This window comes from Uloborus diversus, unplaced genomic scaffold, assembly GCF_026930045.1.
Source record: "Uloborus diversus isolate 005 unplaced genomic scaffold, Udiv.v.3.1 scaffold_12, whole genome shotgun sequence".
Taxonomy (NCBI): domain Eukaryota; kingdom Metazoa; phylum Arthropoda; class Arachnida; order Araneae; family Uloboridae; genus Uloborus; species Uloborus diversus.
Genome location: NW_026557876.1, coordinates 5,983,752 through 5,991,178, shown reverse-complemented (window position 1 = coordinate 5,991,178; position 7,427 = coordinate 5,983,752).

The following is a 7,427-nucleotide window of genomic DNA, read 5'->3' as shown; positions in this document are numbered from 1 at the left end:
CGGTTTGAAACGAATTTAATGGCTAGCTCGATCTCCAGACCTGAATCCAATAAAACATCTTTGGGACTATCTTGGCGGAAAGGTTAATGCTTTAAATCATCCTCCAAGATCGTTAGATGAGTTGGAACAAGGCTTACTCCGTGTCTGGTCTTCGCTTCCTATTCCGGTGTCCGACAACTTAATAAACAACATGGACAATCGGTGCCGCCAATGATTTCAAGTTAGGGGGACACATTCCTTATTAGAAAACATTTTTGTATCGTTTCTAAGATATTATACTTCCTAACACTGTGATGTTTTGTTTCTTCAAGAATGGAGTTTTCCGCAAAGATTGCTTTTGGTGTTATAAGTCGTTTTTGCAATACACTTATACAAATTTCTATGACGCATCCATTAAAAAACTGTTTAATGCACATGTCCTCCAAATTTTTTGTTTCTACATTCACTCATTTGCAAATTAGACTCAAAAAACCGGTTGTACCTTAACTTTTTGAGGCCAGTGTAGTTGACTTAGTAAACAAAAAATTCATGCAGGGAAATCTACCTGTCGCACGCAGGTAGCGTTCGACACAGTCCCGAACTGACAACATGGCGAACTGGTTGCTGATATGGTGAATTTTGATTACTGTCATGTGTTTAATCACACTCCCAAGGTTAAGACAAGTCGATTGATGTAAGAATTACCAAAATCGGCCAAGGCGTATAGCCCCTATAAAGCCACATAGGAATAAACATACATACATAGATTTATAAACACATTACCCTCCTTTGCGTTGCACACGCACAGTCGCGTAGAAAGTCGTATGTTTGCCTTCTCCGAGAGTTCAAATTTTGCATGTGATTTGATTGAAGCATTCACAACAATGAAAAAACCATACTCCTTTGAGCTTTGTAAATACGCATTTTCTGTGGCTTCAATTCCGGAATCATATTTGAGGGTACATACTAAGGATAAACCATGTTATCGTGAATATTGTCAAATGACCTTTTTGCTGCGTTCAGCTTTGATTAGACATCTGCAAATAAACTATTAAAAAAAAAAAAACAATCATTTGATTACTGGCAAAAATGAAGTTTAGTTTCGAACTCTTAATCCTCAGAAGTGGGAGGGAAAAATCAAATCAATCAAAAATTAGATATTTTTTAGAAATATACTGTGCGAAGAATAAAATAAAAAATTGCAAAATTTATTCTTCTCAAACTTTAACTATGGCTTCAAATTTAAGGGTTTTAACAAACTGTGTGAGGTTTTATACTTCAAAAATCAAACAATTTAAATTATGTTTGAATTAAATACATGAAAACCGTGAAAGATATAATAATCCACTATTTCGAAATTTCGAGGCAAAATTTTATGCAGATGAAAAATGTAAAAACCAAAGATGCTGGTATTTCACGAAACCAAAGCAAAGTTTGATATATCGTACATGTAGATTGTAGAATATAGTTGTCTATATAAATAGAGCAAGAGCCCATTAGCACAAGACCTACGTCATAGTACATCGTTTCCCAATCTGTGGTTCGCCAACCCCTGGGAGTTCGCGAGAGGTACGAAAGGGGTTCGCGAAAATAATATTGTAATGGCGGAAAATTAACATGTTTGTTTGAGATGAAGTCTCAAGTTCAAGCGGTTTTTGTTCGTCATTTATTCATTTGTCTCTTGCACATTCGATACTTTTTGGAGACAAATTTTAGAACACTTGCCGACATTCTATTTGGTAAATTTAAAGAATAAAGTCTGTGCTGAATTTATTTTAGCTATCAGTTTGTTGGCGCTCTCAGCTTCAATGAGACGACATCTACCTCTAGCTCGACGCTTTTTGATTGAGGAATCCATAACAAAACCGAAAGAACATTAAGGATAATCAGTACCCTAAATACTTTCAAAAATTCGATTTTTTGATTTTTATATATTTTGAAACTCCATTTCAATACCTTTTAAATGATAAAAACATCTTGAACGTGCTCATATTAGAAGTAAGTTAAAATAAGCTTTAAAAAATGTAAAACCTATTTTGATGAGGTATGATTTTCCCCTTTATATTGCAATATCTCGAAATGGTATTTTTTAAATTAATGTTCCTTTTTCTCAGAAACTAAATTGTGTTAGGCTTTGAAATTTTTACCACCTATTCCATACATCTAACTGCATATACTGAAGTAAACTTTTTATCATATTCGAAAATTATTTTTTTATAGAGCTGATTATGTGTGGCAAAATGGTATTTTTTGAAACAAATACAGTGACTTACACATTAGAATTTTTTACAAAAAAATTAAGCTTTCTTTCTGTAAAATTTTACTTCAGTATAGAGAACAGAGTCTACTTGAGGTACAGAAAAAAATTCATACTTGTATCTTTAATAGATTTTCAGAAAAAGGTACATGAACCTGTGCAAATTAACATTGATGGTATAGGGGGTACTGACTCCCCTTAATCGACTGACATTAATTTTAAAAGAATTGACGGAGTGGTTATACTGCCAATTTACTGTAAACTGGTTTTAAAACAAAGTCTGTTCTTTTTTTTTAAGTGAACACCTGCTTTTTATTTAAAAACTGGTGTAAGTTGTCGAAACTGACCTTTTTTGACCCCAAAACAAACATCTGTCAACCATGACATCTATCTTTTTTAAGGTAGATGCTTCCCTTGAAATATTTTTTTCCCAGCTACAGCCCTTTAGGATGTTTCCTTTTAACCTGCAAGGCCTCTATTTTCGCAACCGTTAGGCCTCGATGCATACTTCCAATTGCAAAAATGTTCAAAATCAGATGCAGATTTAAGATATTAAAAGTTTCAAATGAAAAAAAAAGACAAAAAATACCAAGTTTAACTTTTTATACGGACCCCAGGTCCCCTAACTTATCTTTAGAAAAATAATCTCCATTGAAAAATAATTCCAATGCAAAAAGTTTGACATTAGTACGACCAATATTAACCGAGATATGAAACATATAGCTACCAACAAGGGTAAAAATATACATATACGTGTTTTTATAATTCTACTAGCTGCGTTGCCCGGCTTTGCCCGGATCACCTTGAAAATAAAAATTGTCAAGTGACGTATTTTCAACAATCAGGCGTAAAATATATATATAAAAAAAATTATGGTTTCCCTTCCAAACAATGACGACAGATATTAAAATAAATTTAAGAAATTAATCCAGAAAGATGGATTTAAAATGCGTAACCATGGAAACACAAAATAAAATAAGTTTAAGGAATTAAAATGCGAAAGAAAATGGTTCACAATTTGAATGGAATCGAGATTTCTTAAACTTGATTTAAAAAGGCTTGTAACTTTTTTTCCGTTTGAGACAAAAGCTTATTTTTTCGACCATAGGTCGAGTTAAGTCTAGAGTAAAAAAGGTTACTTTTTCCAATGGCGTCAAAAAGAAAACTGTGGGACCATTCCTTCACTTTTTATTGATTTATTTAATGAAGAAAGTAGTGCCTAAATTTCAGCTAAGCCTAAAAAAATTCGAGCTGAAAACGCAAATAACTCCCGCCATAATAAAGTTAGAGCATTGAAACAAATTGCGTAGAACGCGGAAAATTCTACCCTTTTTAACGATATGTAATATTAATATGAGCAAGTAATTTTTCACCCCCATCCCCCATGTTTGAGAATTTATGTGAAAATTGGACGTAAATTGGAATTAAAAAAGAATTATTCATCGAATTTTATTAGACCTGGTCTGCAAACCTTTTCAGGGCTTAATGGAACAAACTGTGAAAATTTCAGCTCAATCGGCGGGGTAGTTCTCGAGTTTTGCGAGTTCAAACACACAGACGCTTTTTGGGGACTTCATTATATACTATGTTGAGATGAGCGTTTGTAGTGTGTTTTTGTGTATCATGGCACAAAATTTGCAATTATTTTTGAATATCATTGAAAAATATAAATATTTTTATTTTTTTACATTGAAAACTTGTCATTCTTCTAAAACGGTGATAAGTTCTGATCTCATCTTTTTAGAAGGTTCCCTTTAAAACTTAGAATTCGAATATCTCCTTCAGTTTTGATCGTACAAACGTCAAGTTTTTTGTGTTAAAAATATTTTTAAATGCAGATTATTTCCCTAAATATCAGCTAGGGCACCTAAGACCGGTACTCAGCCGGAATACCGGATACTTTAATTAAAAGAAAGAGACTCACCTAAATACTACTAGGGAGCTTCAAAATTATTCCACAGTACCAATGCGAATAGAAAAAAAGCAACACTTTTTTAAATGGTTAAAAAATTACGCAGTAATAATCGTTATTAAAAATCTCTGCATATTGAAAGTTAGCGACTTGGGAGAGTCGCCAACCAAGTTAAAAATAATGCCAAATCAATATAGATTGTAGTTGATAGGGTTGTTATAGAAGCAAAAGGATCGCCACAAAAGTGATAAAAAGTATTTTTAGTAATAATTTTGGCGACAGAAAGCGTGAGAAGGATTTTAGCAGGTGCGTGGGACATGAAGTGTAAAGTCCAAACATTTTGTTAGTAGCCCAAACAAGTTACACAAAACATTACTAACGAGAACATTGGAGAATTGCAAATGAACTGCAGCGGTTAAAGAAAAATGATGAATAAAGGAAAAAGTTTCGAAATGAATATATTATACTGCACTGAGAAATGGAATTTTGAGATTAATAGAGAGTTAAGAATTTAAAGATGATTTTAATTTTAAAAAAATCGCGATTTTATCACAAGTGCATCAATACAATACTCCAAACTGCTCACCGTTCAAATGAACGGTAGTTCATTTTTTACGTGAACGAACAGATTTGTTCATTTTAAGAATTCCCTCTTTTTTTGACACCTTCGTTCATGAACGACACATCCCTAATACAGGCTAAGTGCCTGCATGAAAGAAAAAAAGCATAAATACGAAGAGACATGCCCGGATCTGCGTACCCGCAGTGCGGAGGGTATGGCACGTTCTTAAGGGCCTAACGGCCTAGAATTTTTTTAAAAAAATAGCATTAAGACTTATTAACGTTGCAAATATACTCAGCTGGTCTCTGGGAACGGTCTAGGAAGATAGGGCGACGAGCATATTGGACGGTGAGAAAGTTGGGAGCCGTCGATTGGACGCAAAGTTCTTGGGCACCGAAAATGTTGAACTGCGCCCAATATGCTCTCGGCGCTCAAAGTTCCTGGCGCCCAATGTTCCGGCGCCAAATGTTCCCGGCGCCCAATCTTCCCATTTCGCTTTGGCTCTGGGAAGGGGCCCTACAGACTTTGTTGCAGAGGGGCCCAATGTTTATAGACCCGGGCCTGCGGAGAGAGCGAGGAGCCAAGAAGAGGCTTATAAAGAGAGTATTTCGTACCAAATGAATCGCTCATCATTCTTTTACAACATTTCTAAATTAAAAGCTTTCAGAAGACCTTTTCTGTTAATAGAAAGAAGAGTTTATAAGCCGCAAAAATGAATGCGTGTTAATAGACGGCAGCAGGCCCAGATCTATAAATTTTGAGCCCCCCCCCCTGCAACAAAATCTGTAGGGTCAAGTGTTTTTTGCTATGCATTTTACGAGTCCTTGATCTTTTCCTCAGTGAGGGATGTCAAAAGAAGCGGTCTTTTCCCACTGAGCAAGATGTTTCACTAATCGAAACGTTTTACCACACTCGCTGGAAATTCAGACCACAAGCTTGGGAAGTTTTTTTCCTCTTTTAGTATTACAGTAGACCCTCGTTTCACGTGGGGGTTACGTTCCTTGGAAATGCCGTGTAACTTAAGACTTAATATTAGAGTTAAAATAGAGATTAGGTTCCGTAGATAAAAAAAGTACTTCATTCTAGTGATGACTAAGTGTATATAAAGTTTAATGTGTACTTATATCGATTTCTATGCACAACATGCATAAAGAAAACAAATTAATTTAGTGTTTATTATAAGGAACTGGCTATGATAGTCTTTTGGTAGTCAAGAATTTTTCTCTGTAGTTCTTTGCAGAGCATTAACGCATCCATGATCATTTCCATGGTAGAATCTTCCTTCACTAACAAATCAGAAAGATCATTTCTATTGTCAAAGGAATGGCTCAAAATTTTCAACGTTAACGTTTTTGGTTCTGTGTCATCGATGTCTGTATTCGCGTTGCTTTTGTCCTCCTTTGTCACTCCTAAAAGCTAATCCAGTGAGTTCTGAACTGTGTGAGTTCAATAACTTTACTTCTGGAAAGGGCTCTCGAACCAATCGCATAAAATGTCTCCAGTGTTTTCAGTTCTATTAGCTCTCCAAAATACAGTTTATTACGTGTAATCTGAAATCTTTAGGAGTTTGGATTTTATTCCTATTCCTATTCAGAGTCACAACTGACTACAACTGCATTCATGTCGAGGACTGCATACTAAGTGCCTTGCCTCCATTATTTTATGTACCGATAGATAGCAGCACCATCACCAGATCGAACAGTTAATGAGAATTTAGAACTAGTCCAGGAGCTAATAGCTACCTGGTTCTAGCACCCCCAGAGGTATCTTTTCACTTGGAGGACATTGAGACCACGAGCATATTTAACGTCGCCCAGTCCCCTTTAATGACGACGGTGGGTCTTCGACCATCGAGGTTCGAACGCGGGACCTTCCAGCCCCGAATCCGACACTCTACCGATCGGGCTAACACGACCCCAGTTTGGATTTTAAAAGAGGGGAAAATTTTATCTGTTTGCGTTGCCGAATCGCATAAAACCGAAACTCATCTGCGTAAAATAAGACAAGGGTGTCAAAACGAGGGTCTAAGGGATCTAAGGCCCCTATATATACGAGCCGACGCATCAGCTTAAGATCAGCCTTTTTGGATCGGAGCGGGTGTTTGAGTGGTTGTCTTTTCCTATTTCCTATTCAGAGTCACAACTGACTACAACTGTATTTATGTCGAGGACTGCATACTAAGTGTCTTGCCTCCATTATTTTATCTACCGATAGATGGCAGCACCATCACCGGATCGAACAGTTAATGAGAATTTAGAACTAGTCCAGAAGCTAATAGCTACCTGATGCTAGCACCCCCAGAGGTATCGTTTCACTTGGAGGACATTGAGACCTCGAGCATATTTAACGTCGCCCAGTCCCCTTTAATGACGACGGTGGGTCTTCGACCATCGAGGTTCAAACCCAGGACCCTCCGGCCCTAATCCGACACTCTACCGATTGGGCTACCATGGCCCCTGGTTGTCTTTTCTGGCGAGTATTTGCGTTTGGTGATTGTTCACTGCGAGCGATTATTAGCGGCACGTGAATTTTTTATTCAATAAAGTATTATTTTCAGCAAATTTGGCGAAACGCGAAACTTTACTGTGGTAACCCAATGAGCGCAACAATGTAAAATCCGATCCAAAAAGGCTAAACTTAAGCTGATGCGTCGGCCTGTCTATATAGCGGCTCTAAAGGGATCTATATAGCTTAATGACGTCAGGTGAATCAAGTCC